Below are 16,311 nucleotides of genomic sequence, written 5' to 3'. Positions count from 1 at the left end.
GATGCTACGACCTCTCAGAATAAGAGACCAAACGAACGTTTCAATAACTGGTAGCTGGTACTCAACAGATCATTGGCTGAAGGTTTACAGAGATGACTCTGTAATGGAAAGAACCTTGGCAGGTATTACAGGAACTTTGATTCTGTAGTTAAGCACTCGAAGTTGTGTCGATCCATTTATATAGGAACCAACAAGGTTCAGAGACTAGTGATACCGAATAGATCAGCATCAGCTTTTTGAGCCGTATCTTCACACGAACACCCCAAAATGTTGAACTATCATCAAAATAATATCTACCGTTAACTCATTACGAAAGGAAGGAAAAGAAGTAATATTTCAGTAATGCCATGCCATGTGGAAGGTCATGGAAATGAGACAGCACACAAAGTAGATAAGAAACTTGCTTCAGTATAATAAAAACAAGTCTAACACTGTCATATTACTCTATTAAAAAGCAAAGCAATGAAAGTATGGAATGATCGAATAGAATGTCTTACACGGTGGGGTGAAAATAACAAGTAGAAAGACCCACTGTACTGGGTGTAACTAAATTCTCTTTACAGACTTCTAGGATAGGTTCCTTACACCAAAACAAGAAAAAAAAGTCTGGTAAATATGGACTCTAAATATACCTTAAGACCTATGCGCAATTTTTCATCTTCGATACTTTGAAATACATCTGTTCCGCTGAACAAGTGCTCATAGCTCATATTTATTGGAGATTTTTTTCTTCTTTTGATCCATAGTACATCCTCCGAAAATATGGAAACAAAAGAGCTTGCAGTAGAAGAAATGTGATTCACAGTATCGAAGATGAGCAAGTTCAAAATGGTTCAAATGGCTCTGAGCACTATGGGACCTAACTTCTAAGGTCATCAGTCCCCTAGAACTTGGAACTAGTTAAGCCTAACTAACCTAAGGACATCACACACATCCATGCCCGAGGCAGGATTCGAACCTGCGACCGTAGTGGTCGCGCGGTTCCACGTTGTAGCGCCTAGAACTGCTCGGGCACCCCGGCCGGCGATGAGCAAGTGCTCACAGCTCTTAAGGTATGCATTTTAGAGCCCACGTTTACTAGACATTTTGTTGTTGTTTTGTTGTAACAAACCTGTCCTCGAAGTCGGAAAAGAGAATCTAGTTACACCCTGTATAATAGAGATGTTATTAGAAAACTCCACGGAACGGAACAGTGTCAACACTACAATTAATTACAGGTGATGATTATCTTGGTGAGACCATTCACTGAATTGATGTTTATCGCCCCGCCTAATTGAATAAACTGCAATAACGAACGCCCTCATTTGCAAACCTGTGAAAAATTACTTCGATACAACAAATCGTCAAATGGAACAGTGTACTGAGAACGCCGAAAACGGAAGTAACAATATCAAGATCGTTAAAAGAATAATGAAAATACTTGAATGAGAAGCATAACATACGAAATAAAATCTGAAAACATTCCTTCTTGGAGAGTGCTTGAGATACAAGACCAGAAAGATTAGATATTTTATCAACAATACAATCCACGAAAAAAAAAATCACAATTTAGCAAAGCATTTGTATCAAGCAGATCTGACTCCTTGGTTTCAGTACAGAATGGAGTTAAGTAGTCCAGAGCATAGCTATGCAAAGAGTCCCCGTCTATTATACAGCAAGAAAGTAGGAAATCCTTGCAGATTCAAAAGATACTTCTCCTTCTATAGCTTATCTGATTATCCAAATTCAAGAATTGAACATTTCTATTAGCTATGTATCAGATAGTAGCGTTCATTGAAAAGCTGCACGAATAGTAGCAGTGTTTCGTAAACAGAAAAAAGTCCTTTCTTAGAGGTGCAGATAGCTGTTTTCTCTCAGAAATACCAATGGAATTTGGTAAATACTGAAATATCACACAAGATAAACAACTACTTAATCTACGAACAAGACCTTTTTATTTGCGTAAGGCAAATAGCATTAATCGGTGCAATGATAGTTTGTTATTAATACATCGTAGACATTAAGTGTTGTCAGTGTTTATTTTGACTCGTTCCACATCTCAGAAGATCTTTGTTTTTTGACGGTGCTATGGAATAAAGTAAATGAATGACTATGAATAAATAGCCCACAAATTTTTTTTTAGAAATATGTTCGATTACGACCAAAAAAGTTACGAATAATTAAGGTACATTAATTACTCAAGTGTTGTAATGTTCTTCTGATGCTTCTCCGATAACTTAAGGAAACATAAAATACCGTAAATGTAGAGGAAGAAGAATCCTGAGATCTCTCTTCACGGAAGTGACAGGGCGGATTCAGATACGGCGAAAGCAGAAATGCCTTGCTGCTTGCACGCTGTCGTTGCAGATGAATACTTACCGTTCGTTGAATCCCACGTCACGAAGCGTAGGCAAAGCCGTACTACATTATTACACTGCGCAAGGAAGGGAAAATAAGCGTGTTGTTGCTCCGCCGTGCCGACAGGTGCCTGGCTTGTGTTCTGCGAATCCACGGACGGCTAATGAGTACCACGGACGCTAATATCTCTCCTAAATGCTCTGTCTACCTGCAGAGGCGCCACAACCGGTTCATCGCTTCGTAAAAGTAGTCTTCTATGAAATAGTGGAAGACCTTAATGTGCGTCGGGTGGGTGCAACGTACCAGATGGCTTATTATACTGAAAGTCAAAGTGAGGGGGGGGGGGGGGAGGGGGGGAAAGTTGTAAAAGAATTGAGTGATCTTGGAGTCTAAGTCAAGTCTGAATGTAAAATTTTTTTTTGTTAAATTCAAAATAATTTTGTTCTAATACTATTTCCAAAAGATTTATAATTTCAAGTGTTCCAGCCATGGATATTTTCCTACATTGTAACAGGTTATATTTTATTATTTCGATTGTTTTCTGTACTGGTACATTTGTGTATAGATTAGTGACATCAATGAAACAAATTTACCATTAGGTGGTTTTTGTATGTCTTTTATATCTCTTGCCAGAGAACGCGAATTACTTAAAAGTCAAAACGGTGAAGATAATTGAAGGCATCAAATATAACAAGCGTTGTCTTCGATATAATGTCATTCCTACATATGTCTTCATAAAAATGACAGCAAGACCAGATCTTGTACCTCAAATCAAGACCTATGCAGCAAGATTGTGGATAAGACAAGAAATACAGGACAAATTACATTGAAAAGAAACAGTGAATCAAGAACTCTATGTAGCACACATAAAGCACACCTTTAACTTTTGAGTATATAGGATAGTTTGTAGACAGATATATATGGAACACAAGCAAACATATTCGGCGTACCCATAACAAGAAACTCACAAAACTTTTACACATCCAGCATCACAAACGACTGATTTTCAGTTTTACCTGCGTTTAGAAACTTTCACAAATACAGAATTTACAGATAACGAAACAAATCTCCTTACAAAAGGTCAGAAATACAACATATCCCGAACACTACAGAAAAATTCTGTAAAGCATTTGATAGCCACTGCTAAGGTTGCAGTAGATGTAGGTAACCTCTCACACAGAAAACAAAATGAAATTACAGTTAATATAAAAAACATTGTAGACAGCGAGTTAAGCAAACACAATATATACAAGTACCAGCCCAAGACAGAACAGAAAATTCGGAATAACATAAACCATAAACTGCTATTAAATGATGCTATAGTTTTAGTTTAAGTTTTAGTTATGTCATTTTCCGTTGATCATTTTCCCGATTATTTTATCGATATGATGTGGAACAAGTCAGATTACAAGATATATATACATATATCTTATGAATAGCGCTAATATTAATATTAGTGAAATTTTTAGTTTCACAAATGCAACTACATTTTGAGATACATTTTTTTGTACCATTTCTGAAACACAAACTCGTCCATGGAGTAGAAGGAGTTGTCCAAAAGAAATGATTTCTAGTTAGATTTAAAACTTGATCTGCTTCTTGCCAGACACATTATGTTGTTGGGCAAATGATGAAAGAATTTTGTTGCTGAATAATGTACTCCTTTTTGAGCAACTGACAGCTTCAATAACGGATAGGAAAGATCATTTTTCCCTATAGTGTTGTACGTATGAACATCACTGTTCTTCGTGAATTGAGATGGATTATTTGTGTGTGTGTGTGTGTGTGTGTGTGAAATCTAATGGGACTTAACTGCTAAGGTCATCAGTCCCTAAGCTTACACACTACTTAACCTAAATTATCCTAAGGACAAACACACACACACCTATGCCCGACAGATGACTCGAACCTCCACCGGGACCAGCCACACAGGATTATTTGTAACGAATTTCGTTAGCGAATATATGTACTCTGATGGTGCCGTTAAAATACCTAACTCCTTGAAAAGGTACCTACATGACGTCCTTGGGTGAACACCACTAATTATTCTCACTGCTCTCTTTTGTGCAATCAATACTTTATGTCTAAGTGGTGAGTTACCAAAGAAAACTATTCCATAAGACATTATTGAGTGTAAATATACAAACTACGTTAGGAGGCTGATCTGCTTATTACCAAGACTAGTGATTATACGAATAGCGAAAGAAGCTGAACTTAGTTGTTTGAGAAGCTCAGTAATATGCCTCTTCCAGATCAAGTTGTCATCAATGTGAACACCCAAAAATTTGGAGAAATCTACCCTGTTAACTGAGCCCTGTTCATATGCTACACCAACTGTCGGTATGAATCTATTCGGTGTACAGAACTGGATATAGTGAGTTTTTTCAAAATTGAGGGAGAGTCCATTTTCTGAGAACCACTTAATAATTCTTTGAAAGACGTCCTTAATAATATCTTCAGCTGCTTTTCTGGAACTCGTGTCATCTGCAAAAAGTACTAGTTCCGCTTGCTGAACGTTAAGTGGGAGGTCATTCACATGAATAAGGAACAGGAATGGACCTAAAATTGAACCCTGTGGGACTCCCTTTGTGATAACTCCCCATTCACTAGAATTTACCACCCTCCCAACACTGTTTATGCATTAAAAGCTGATGAAGGGAATAGTGTGGTCTTGCCTAACAGAAACGACTATACACGTAGATAAGGTCACGTCATTCTTTGACTCTAACAATATCACAGAACTGCCACACAACCCTGCCAACAGGTTTGCAGCTAAAATAAAGAAACCCATTAAAAATTGTAATACCATTCTCACTGGACACGAAGCAAGAACATACACGGTAATGAATCCAACTGCACCAAAATTACGAGTCCAACCAAAGATAAAAAAAACCGAGGGTTCCGCTTCGGCCCGTAATTAATTACATAAATAGCCCATCATATTTGATAACCAAAAAACTAAACACACTAATAACAAAACTTTATACTTTCAACAAAAAAGTACACAATCAAAAATTCGCGCACTCTGGCAAGAGATATAAAAGACATACAAATAAGACCTAATGGTAAATTTGTTTCAGTTGATGTCAATAATCTATGCAGCAAGGTGCCAGTACAGGAAACAATCCAAAAACTAAAATGTAATCTGTTACAATATAGGAAAACATCCAGGACTGGAACACCTGAAATTATAAAATATTGTATTTATTCTTTAGGATGTACACAAGTCGCATAAAACTGACAGAGAGCAAAGTTTTTGAAAATCTCAAAAGAAGTTACAGAAACTGATACAAACACTATGGAATGTACAGTCAGTTCCACAAGAAAGTGTACGCCGTTATCTGTATGAAATAAATGACACTATTAAAATACATGTTTACATGAAATACATGTTATTACTAATTGCACAATTACCTAGCAGTTAATCCAATCGCCACCATTATCGATTAAAGCTTGGCACATTTTTGGGGCGCTTTTCACAAGATTTTCTGAAAACTCTCTCGGTAATGGTCTTCATATTGTCCTGATTCAAAGTATATATTGGCTTTCCCTTAAGCTTCATCTTAATATACGACCAAACATTAACGATTGGATTTGCAACCGGAAACATGCAGGCCAGTGCACCGTGAACACACCATTGTTTTGTTTCCGCTCTGCACAGAGACGGCTCCGATGTTTCGGATCATTATCCTCTTAAAGTGCCCAGTTTGCCTCGTTTGAACCAAACAGCTTCTTAAGGGACCTCAGAAGGCATTTTTGATACACATTGCACATTTTTAAGTTCTTAAATTGGCTGTAAAGAAGTAAAAATAGCCAAAAACCTGTTTAGAGAACCACCCTCAAACAGGCAGTTTTACCGGGTGTTTGGCAGTCTGTTGAAGCAACATTTCACACTTCCAGGATTTTGAAAGAGGAGACCAGGCCCAAAACGATGGTTTACAAGGAACACTGCCTCGTGACGTTTCAGATATTTTGCACTCATTTTGAAATGCAACCGAGAAAACAAAACATTCAACTACCGCACTGTTTATCTATACACTGTGCAAAAGCGCATCGATTACAGATTTGAGATTACTACCAGTGATGTAGCTGCGGACGTTGCATTTAAAATTATGGCGTACACTTTCTTGTGGAACTGACTGTGATAAATCATATGGAAGACAGTATGGAGAAAACACAGCAAGATTTCCTCATCTGAGCAACTCGCGAATTCATAGTCAACGAGGCAAAAGAGATCAAACAATATAAACAACCAGGCAACACAAGCTGCGTCGCAGAACAAGCAACTCGCACGCTACCCGGAATATGGATCACGCTGCTGCAACTGCGACACATACTTTCCCCAGAAATCAGCTGGGACGTGCCGATCAGCACCAGGCAGTCGTCAGGAGACGAACAGCACAGAAACTTTCTTCTCTGCCATCCGCTATCAACTTTTTAAAAAAAAAAAAAAAAAAAAAAAAAAAAAAAAAAAAAAAAAAAAAAAAAAAAAACTGGACATGGAGGGGAGGACGCAATTCTATTGCCAATGTGACAAACCTGAATACCCCTTATTCCACGGAAAAAGGGAACACAGCAGAAACATCCCACTCTTGGCATACAAAACGAAAATTAGCAAAGAAGAGGTTGTTGCTGGCTTGATTCCATGTGCCACCGATTTGTCAGCCTCTTTGTACCAAGTGTGGTGGTGGGGGCGACTCATTTAGCTGTATACACCAAACGTTTGGATCAAAAGCAAGTGACTCGTTCGCACTGCTCATGCAGAACCATGGCGTTCTGTCCTTTGGTGTTTGTACAGAAAAGGCAAAATTGTAGTGTTCAACTATTCTCTGGGGACGGCAGGGGCAGCTCTACAGTCTCTGCCTCAGTGAGAACAGGTGCCGGCTCTAGCCAACGAAAGCACAGAGCAGACCAAGGCTCCACTTCGGAGAAACTGCTCAGCTTCTCGAGGATGATCGGCCCTCCTAATGAGACTGCCTTACCGCCTTCTGCTGTCAAACAAGAACTAGAGACCACTCCGGGGCGCACCTTCCCAGCAAGAAAAACGCACATCTTTCCTCCCAAGCAAACGTGCCCAACACTCTCAACAAAACTCTGGCAGCAAACTGAAACAATATAGCATAGCAACATGTGACAGTCATCTCACAGTACAAATATGAGGGATGGTCAGAAGCCGGCCGGAGTGGCCGTGCGGTTCTAGGCGCTGCAGTCTGGAACCGAGCGACCGCTACGGTCGCAGGTTCGAATCCTGCCTCGGGCATGGATGTGTGTGATGTCCTTAGGTTAGTTAGGTTTAATTAGTTCTAAGTTCTAGGCGACTGATGACCTCAGCAGTTAAAGTCGCATAGTGCTCAGAGCCATTTTTTTTTATGGTCAGAACCCTTTAATCATCTACTTCTACATGATTTGTCCCTCCCCCCATTTCAGCAACACCCTCAGTGCCACCCGCCCACCTTTGTTGAGCGCTTTACAAATGTAGCTGTACAGTAACTGATTACTAGGCGCCGGCGTAACGGCAACCAACTCGACATCCCTAAGCGGAGTGGTGCTACGTCGCTGGATTAGCGCCCGCTGGTAGCATGCGTAATCTAATGGATGTCGAAAGATGTGTCTGTCACAGGATGACGTTCATGACAACCTTTGTCACTGCTCACTGCTGGCAAAGCTGAATCCACTCCCCCGCCGACTCATGTCCAGTGATTACGTACTTTGCTAGTTGAATATCCCTGAAGGGTCCTTATGGGCTCCATCCTGTGTACCAGAGCAAAAATTGAGGCCACGCTACCTCCACCAAGAGGTACGACCCCTTTCAATGGGGTTGCAGGCCCACGCTGTCCTTAGAGAACGGTTGAAACGACCGACGCTGTCAGCAGTATCAAAGGTTTGACTAGAACGTCGTCCTGTCGCTCGTCGCACTGCGAACTGTCGTTTACGACCGCCAAATGTGTGGGAATCAACAACCCAAAGCAGGTTGTGTTTTCTTTGACACCCTTTTTACCACCCTCTGAGACCTTTTCGTATCAGTACTGAGTGGCGGTGTGTCTGAAATATTTTTCTCCGCCGCCTATATAAGAAAATCGAATAATTTCAAAGCCGGGCGTCGGAACTGTGACACCCATCGCAGAGGCATCAAAAAACAAAAAAGAAAAAGAAACAGGGATTGTAAAGACATTGCTTTCCCTGAAAGTCGATAATATTTTTTTTTTCTTTTGTGCATTACCTTGTCATAGTACGTACGTATAATTTATTTCAACTATACTTTATTTGTTAATACGTCACAATGTTTCTTCATTCATTTTGCTACTGTTTTATATTTTATATTGTACGAATATGAATGTTCTGGTTTTATATGCTTTGTAAATCTTTGGTTAGGCTAGGAGAAGTACTGTGTCAGACAGAGAGAGCGAACGACTGTCGATAGAGAGCGAGCGAGTTGTGGTATCTACATCTACATCTACATCTATACTCCGCGAGCCACCTTACGGTGTGTGGCGGAGGGTACTTATTGTACCACTATCTGATCCCCCCTTCCCTGTTCCATTCACGAATTGTGCGTGGAAAGAACGACTGCTTGTAAGTCTCCGTATTTGCTCTAATTTCTCGGATCTTTTCGTTGTGATCATTACGCGAGATATATGTGGGCGGTAGTAATATGTTGCCCATCTCTTCCCGGAATGTGCTCTCTCGTAATTTCGATAATAAACCTCTCCGTATTGCGTAACGCCTTTCTTGAAGTGTCCACCACTGGAGCTTGTTCAGCATCTCCGTAACGCTCTCGCGCTGACTAAATGTCCCCATGACGAATCGCGCTGCTTTTCGCTGGACCATGTCTATCTCTTCTATTAATCCAACCTGGTAAGGGTCCCATACTGATGAGCAATACTCAAGAATCGGACGAACAAGCGTTTTGTAAGCTACTTCTTTCGTCGATGAGTCACATTTTCTTAGAATTCTTCCTATGAATCTCAACCTGGCGCCTGCTTTTCCCACTATTTGTTTTATGTGATCATTCCACTTCAGATCGCTCCGGATAGTAACTCCTAAGTATTTTACGGTCGTTACCGCTTCCAATGATTTACCACCTATGGCATAATCGTACTGGAATGGATTTCTGCCCCTATGTATGCGCATTATATTACATTTATCTACGTTTAGGGAAAGCTGCCAGCTTTCGCACCATGCATTAATCCTCTGCAGGTCCTCCTGGAGTACGTACGAGTCTTCTGATGTTGCTACTTTCTTGTAGACAACCGTGTCATCTGCAAATAGCCTCACGGAGCTACCGATGTTGTCAACTAAGTCATTTATGTATATTGTAAACAATAAAGGTCCTATCACGCTTCCCTGCGGTACTCCCGAAATTACCTCTACATCTGCAGATTTTGAACCGTTAAGAATGACATGTTGTGTTCTTTTTTCTAGGAAATCCTGAATCCAATCACAAACCTGGTCCGATATTCCGTAAGCTCGTATTTGTTTCACTAAACGTAAGTGCGGAACCGTATCAAATGCCTTCCTGAAGTCCAGGAATACGGCATCAATCTGCTCGCCAGTGTCTACGGCACTGTGAATTTCTTGGGCAAATAGGGCAAGCTGAGTTTCACATGATCTCTGTTTGCGGAATCCATGTTGGTTATGATGAAGGAGATTTGTATTATCTAAGAACGTCATAATACGAGAACACAAAACATGTTCCATTATTCTACAACAGATTGACGTAAGCGAAATAGGCCTATAATTATTCGCATCTGATTTATGACCCTTCTTGAAAATGGGAACGACCTGCGCTTTCTTCCAGTCGCTAGGTACTTTACGTTCTTCCAGCGATCTACGATAAATTGCTGATAGAAAGGGGGCAAGTTCTTTAGCATAATCACTGTAGAATCTTAAGGGTATCTCGTCTGGTCCGGATGCTTTTCCGCTACTAAGTGATAGCAGTTGTTTTTCAATTCCGATATCGTTTATTTCAATATTTTCCATTTTGGCGTCCGTGCGACGGCTGAAGTCAGGGACCGTGTTACGATTTTCCGCAGTGAAACAGTTTCGGAACACTGAATTCAGTATTTCTGCCTTTCTTCGGTCGTCCTCTGTTTCGGTGCCATCGTGGTCAACGAGTGACTGAATAGGGGATTTAGATCCGCTTACCGATTTTACATATGACCAAAACTTTTTAGGGTTCTTGTTTAGATTGTTTGCCAATGTTTTATGTTCGAATTCGTTGAATGCTTCTCTCATTGCTCTCTTTACGCTCTTTTTCGCTTCGTTCAGCTTTTCCTTATCAGCTATGATTCGACTACTCTTAAACCTATGATGAAGCTTTCTTTGTTTCCGTAGTACCTTTCGTACATGATTGTTATACCACGGTGGATCTTTCCCCTCGCTTTGGACCTTAGTCGGTACGAACTTATCTAAGGCGTACTGGACGATGTTTCTGAATTTTTTCCATTTTTGTTCCACATCCTCTTCCTCAGAAATGAACGTTTGATGGTGGTCACTCAGATATTCTGCGATTTGTGCCCTATCACTCTTGTTAAGCAAATATATTTTCCTTCCTTTCTTGGCATTTCTTATTACACTTGTAGTCATTGATGCAACCACTGACATATGATCACTGATACCCTCTTCTACATTCACGGAGTCGAAAAGTTCCGGTCTATTTGTTGCTATGAGGTCTAAAACGTTAGCTTCACGAGTTGGTTCTCTAACTATTTGCTCGAAGTAATTCTCGGACAAGGCAGTCAGGATAATGTCACAAGAGTCTCTGTCCCTGGCTCCAGTTCTGATTGTGTGACTATCCCATTCTATACCTGGTAGATTGAAGTCTCCCCCTATTACAATAGTATGATCACGAAACTTCTTCACGACGTTCTGCAGGTTCTCTCTGAGGCGCTCAACTACTACGGTTGCTGATGCAGGTGGTCTATAGAAGCATCCGACTATCATATCTGACCCACCTTTGATACTTAACTTAACCCAGATTATTTCACATTCGCATTCGCTAATAACTTCACTGGATATTATTGAATTCTTTACTGCTATAAATACTCCTCCACCATTGGCGTTTATCCTATCCTTGCGGTATATATTCCATTCTGTGTCTAGGATTTCGTTACTGTTCACTTCCGGTTTTAACCAACTTTCCGTTCCTAATACTATATGCGCACTATTTCCTTCAATAAGAGATACTAATTCAGGAACCTTGCCCTGGATACTCCTGCAGTTTACCAATATTACGTTAACTTTTCCTGTTTTTGGTCTCCGAGGACGGACATTCTTTATCAACGATGATAATGCCCTCTCTGGTAAGCCGTCAGGTATTTTATCGTTTCGCCCAAGGGGGGGTCCCTCTAACCTAAAAAACCCCCGTGTGCACGCCACACGTACTCTGCTACCCTAGTAGCTGCTTCCGGTGTGTAGTGCACGCCTGACCTGTCTAGGGGGGCCCTACAGTTCTCCACCCAATAACGGAGGTCGATGAATTTGCAACCATTATAGTCGCAGAGTCGTCTGAGCCTCTGGTTTAGACCCTCCACACGGCTCCAAACCAGAGGACCGCGATCGACTCTGGGCACTATGCTGCAGATATTAAGCTCAGCTTGCACTCCGCGTGCGATGCTGGTTGTCTTCACCAAATCAGCCAGCCGCCGGAAGGAACCAAGGATGGCCTCAGAACCCAAGCGGCAGGCGTCATTCGTTCCGACATGTGCTACTATCTGCAGCTGGTCACACCCAGTGCGTTCAATAGCTGCCGGAAGGGCCTCCTCCACATTACGGACGAGACCCCCCGGCAAGCACACCGAGTGCACACTGGCATTCTTCCCCGACCTACCCGCTATTTTCCTGAGGGGCTCCATAACCCGCCTAACGTTGGAGCTCCCTATAACTAATAGGCCCGCCCTCTGTGACTGTCGGGACCTTGCCGGAGAATCGGCCACTGGCCCAACAGGCGAGGCACCCTGTGGTGGCTCGGAAACGATGTCATCACCACTAGGAAGCACCCCGTACCTGTTGGAAAGGGGTAAGGCAGCTGCCACGCGGCCAGATCCCACCTTCGCCTTTTGGCCAGGCACGCGCGAGCCCACCACTGTCCGCCATTCACCCTGGAGTGATGGCTGACCGGTAAGATGCTCACTGCCGGAAGACGCAGCGACATCAGGGGTTCCATGTGATTCCAAGGCCACCGAAGTAGGCATAGGTCTCACCACAGTTGCCCCAACGCCACTACGAGCCGACGCCTGCGCCTCGAGCTCGATGAGCCTAACAAACAAAGCCTCCACCTGCCCCCGAAGAGTGGCCAATTCTCCTTGCGTCCGCTCACAACAACCACAGTCCCTACACATGACTATGTTTACCCTACTCTATAAGGTGACAAATTCCCAAGATAATCTTCTGATGAGCTACTCTGATAATCAAGAAACAATCACTGAAATACGAGACGCGAAAACTACGCTAGGTTTTCCCAGAAAAACTATTTAAAAGCTAAGCGCAGCAAATAAGTACAAAAACGCTTTATACAAACGTGGCCTGTTCGTGGGGGGAGAAACGTTTCAAAGTTCGGCGTGAAAGACGGTGATACGCGTAGGAACAATTAATTACAGTGAGTCCGCTATGTTAATAGGAGATCGTGCATTATTAAGTGAACAGTAAAACCTGAAAAGTATATCGAGTGTTTGCGGTGGCGATTTTACATACTGTGTGAACTTGTGACAATTAGCCGTGAACCATACACCATTGTCGTGTGGAGACACTAACTGTTAAAAAGTGGAACAAACCAAAGTGTTAAGTAAAAGAACAGTGCTGTCATTTGATCAAGAAACATTTATTATACTAACTGTCTTAAAGACGACGACGTAAATTGAACTTATGTTTAACGGACTGTTATAGTGATAAACACATGTGACTGTTTTCCTGTGGCAACACGGTGAAAGAACTGTGCGAAGTATTGGCATTAACCGGCTATATATCGTAAATAGTAAAGACATTGCATAATTCCGACCTACCCGCTCCGCGTGATTAATAAACTTTTAATCATAAAACGTCGCACGCGTAACGACAACGCACACACTGGAACTATTATTATCGCGCCAGTGCTGCCAGCTGATTCGACTACATCGGAGACGTTGATCACCGCCGTAACTGGAATATTAATGAAACAGGAGGATCCATCATTATCTTCACGCCACGAACCAGGATTAACTTCACACATCGTCCGCGCGGACCCCCGCTGACGTCATCGCACTGCCTGCAGCAAGACATTAAAAGAAAATTATTACGCTCTCTCTCATTTCAAAATTAAAAACAATTGCAGTTAAATTATCTGTTTTAAAAATACTGTCACAATATCAAGGTTCAATTTTGTTTAGTTCCAATAAATATTCTTTCCATTATTTCGTCTTGTTGACAGTGTTGAAAACCCGCCAAATTAAAGTTCAATTAATAATTTTCTTTCAAAATTCTTCTCAGACATTTTGCTGCTCATCATAATTTTATTTTAATGTTTGTGTGTAGCTTCTTTTGAAGGGAGTACATATTTTATTTTTGTGCAGTAAAATTAGCTACCATAAAATTACGTATATTACCTGCTGATGCTGTCCGCCGTTACTGCTTGAAAACTGACCAATAGTATTTTTGCACCTATTTTCTCATTGGCTGACAGCTTCAAAACAAAATTACGTATTTCGTGGACATCTAGCAGCTGAGCGATATCTATGTAGGCCCCGACAACATTTTTTTTTTTACTCTTGCAGGTTTACTGGAATTATATTGACTTCAATTGTTCATTTGGCCCCCATTAAAGTGATTTATCCCATCTATATAATAACTGTACTGAATTACCTGATTTATTTTTTTTATTATGTAAACATTGGAATACCATATTTAGATTAAAATTGACGTCTTATTGGCCCCATATAAGATTCTGCACGTTCTGATCAAGACTATGCCAATTTTTTTTTGTCCATGACTAACAGGGGTAGTCAGATTCCTTGTATAGGTCATGTCTTATTATTTAAAAGGGTTTTTTTTAGAAGTAGAGAACCAGTTTCTTTACAGGATGACGACCTTCACGTCATGTGACATGTCGACGCTGGTACTAGGCAGAGTTGTGATGATTTTTGGTGACAATGTGATATTATTAACCCACCTCAGATGTCATATAGACTTCTGAGCTCTGGCCTTTTTTCCGCATGCGTCGACACCTTGCTGTCTGCAGCGTCGTCGAGCCCAAGGGTGACGCCACAGGGCGCCACGCTTTTGAGCCGCTTCAGAGGAAGGTTGTAGGGACCTTTGAGCCAAATTCGAAACTTCTGCTTCACAGTGGGAGAGAATTGCGGAGTTTCGAAAGAGTGATCCCCTAATTGTGTTGCGCAGTGTAGTTTCCACCCGATTGTATTCCACTGTCGTACTGCCCGGCGTGTCCGAAAAGACGGGTGTCTCATCTGCTTTGCAGGTCTGGTGGAGAGGCTAAGTGGGCAGCTGCCGCATGTGGATTACGTGTCTCAACTGACGAGTTTCCTGGTGAAATCCTCTGGCAGTCTCTGTGCTAGTGAAGGACTTCTTCGGATGGAGAGATCATTTCCGCGCATACACTTGCGGCACCAAAAGATTCTGCCATGGAATTGTTTCTGTTGTATGTTTAGATCTTCGTATTTCCAAGACCTTTACCTGAACTGTTTTATCCTGAACAAAGGAAAGATCCTTATCTTACAGTTAAGGGTATTTCCCAACTTTTGGCCCTGCGTAGGATTTCCTCCACAGACTATTCTCCAATGTAATCCTACGCCGCAAATCAGATCAATTTACATCGTACTTTTTACGACATTGCGGTGCCTGTGTTGTTCCGAAGCACGATACAATATTTCTTCGGACACGCATACTGAGGCGACTACACTCGTTATGAAATGCATGAAATATTTTCGGAGGTGCGAATGTGGAGAACCATTAGGTGCGTAATGGGATGACGACACTGAAAATTTGTGCAGGATCGGGACTCGAATCCGGATTTCCCACTTCACGAGGCCGGTCGCCTTAACTGCTTTGGCTATTCGTGCACGACTCACGGCCACACGTAAACTTCCATATGTCATATTTCCTCCATCTCAGCCTGTACTCGTCTAAACGTTATGTAATTCCCCTACAGGGGAGGACATTTTAATTGAAAGACTCTAATGGCGATCGGTTGTAGAATTTTGGAACACGTATTATGTTCGAGTATAATGACTTTTCTGGAGACTAGAAATCTACTGTGTAGGAATCAGCATGGGTTTCGAAAAAGACGATCGTGTGAAACCCAGCTCGCGCTATTCGTCCACAAGACTCAGAGGGCCATAGACACGGGTTCCTAGATAGATGCCTTGTTTCTTGACTTCCGCAAGGCGTTAGATACAGTTCCCCACAGTCGTCTAATGAACAAAGTAAGAGCATATGGACTATCAGACCAATTGTGTGATTGGATTGAAGAGTTCCTAGTTAACAGAACGCACTATGTCATTCTCTATGGAGAGAAGTCTTCCGAAGTAAGAGTGATTTCAGGTGTGCAGCAGGGGAGTGCCGTAGGACCGTTGCTATTCGCAATATACATAAGTAACCTTTTGGATAACATCGGAAGTTCACTGAGGCTTTTTGCGGATGATGCTGTGGTATATCGAGAGGTGTAACAATCGAAAATTGTACTGAAATGTAGGAGGATCTGCAACGAATTGACGCATGGTGCAGGGAATGGCAATTGAATCTCAATGTAGACAAGTGTAATGTGCTGCGAATACATAGAAAGAAAGATCCCTTATCATTTAGCTACAATATAGCAGGTCAGCAACAGGAAGCAGTTAATTCCATAAATTATCTGGGAGTAGGGATTAGGAGTGATTTAAGATGGAATGATCATATAAAGTTCATCGTCGATAAAGCAGGTGCCAGACTGAGATTCATTGGAAGAATCCGAAGGAAATGCAATCCGAAAACAAAGGAAGTGGGTTA

The 16,311-nt window shown here is 41.7% G+C and overlaps 1 protein-coding gene across 5 annotated transcripts in view; it reads right to left on the bottom strand.

Annotated features, from left to right (window-relative positions):
• The window catches only part of LOC126481181 (Na(+)/H(+) exchanger beta-like), a 1,115,178-nt gene that overhangs the window by 336,674 nt on the left and 762,193 nt on the right, over positions 1 to 16,311 (bottom strand). The gene's annotated exons all lie outside the window — the stretch shown is intronic.

This window comes from Schistocerca serialis, chromosome 5 (assembly GCF_023864345.2).
Source record: "Schistocerca serialis cubense isolate TAMUIC-IGC-003099 chromosome 5, iqSchSeri2.2, whole genome shotgun sequence".
NCBI classification, from domain to species: Eukaryota; Metazoa; Arthropoda; class Insecta; order Orthoptera; family Acrididae; genus Schistocerca; species Schistocerca serialis.
Note: the sequence above shows the minus strand (reverse complement) of the source record. Positions and strands in the feature narration are given on the sequence as shown.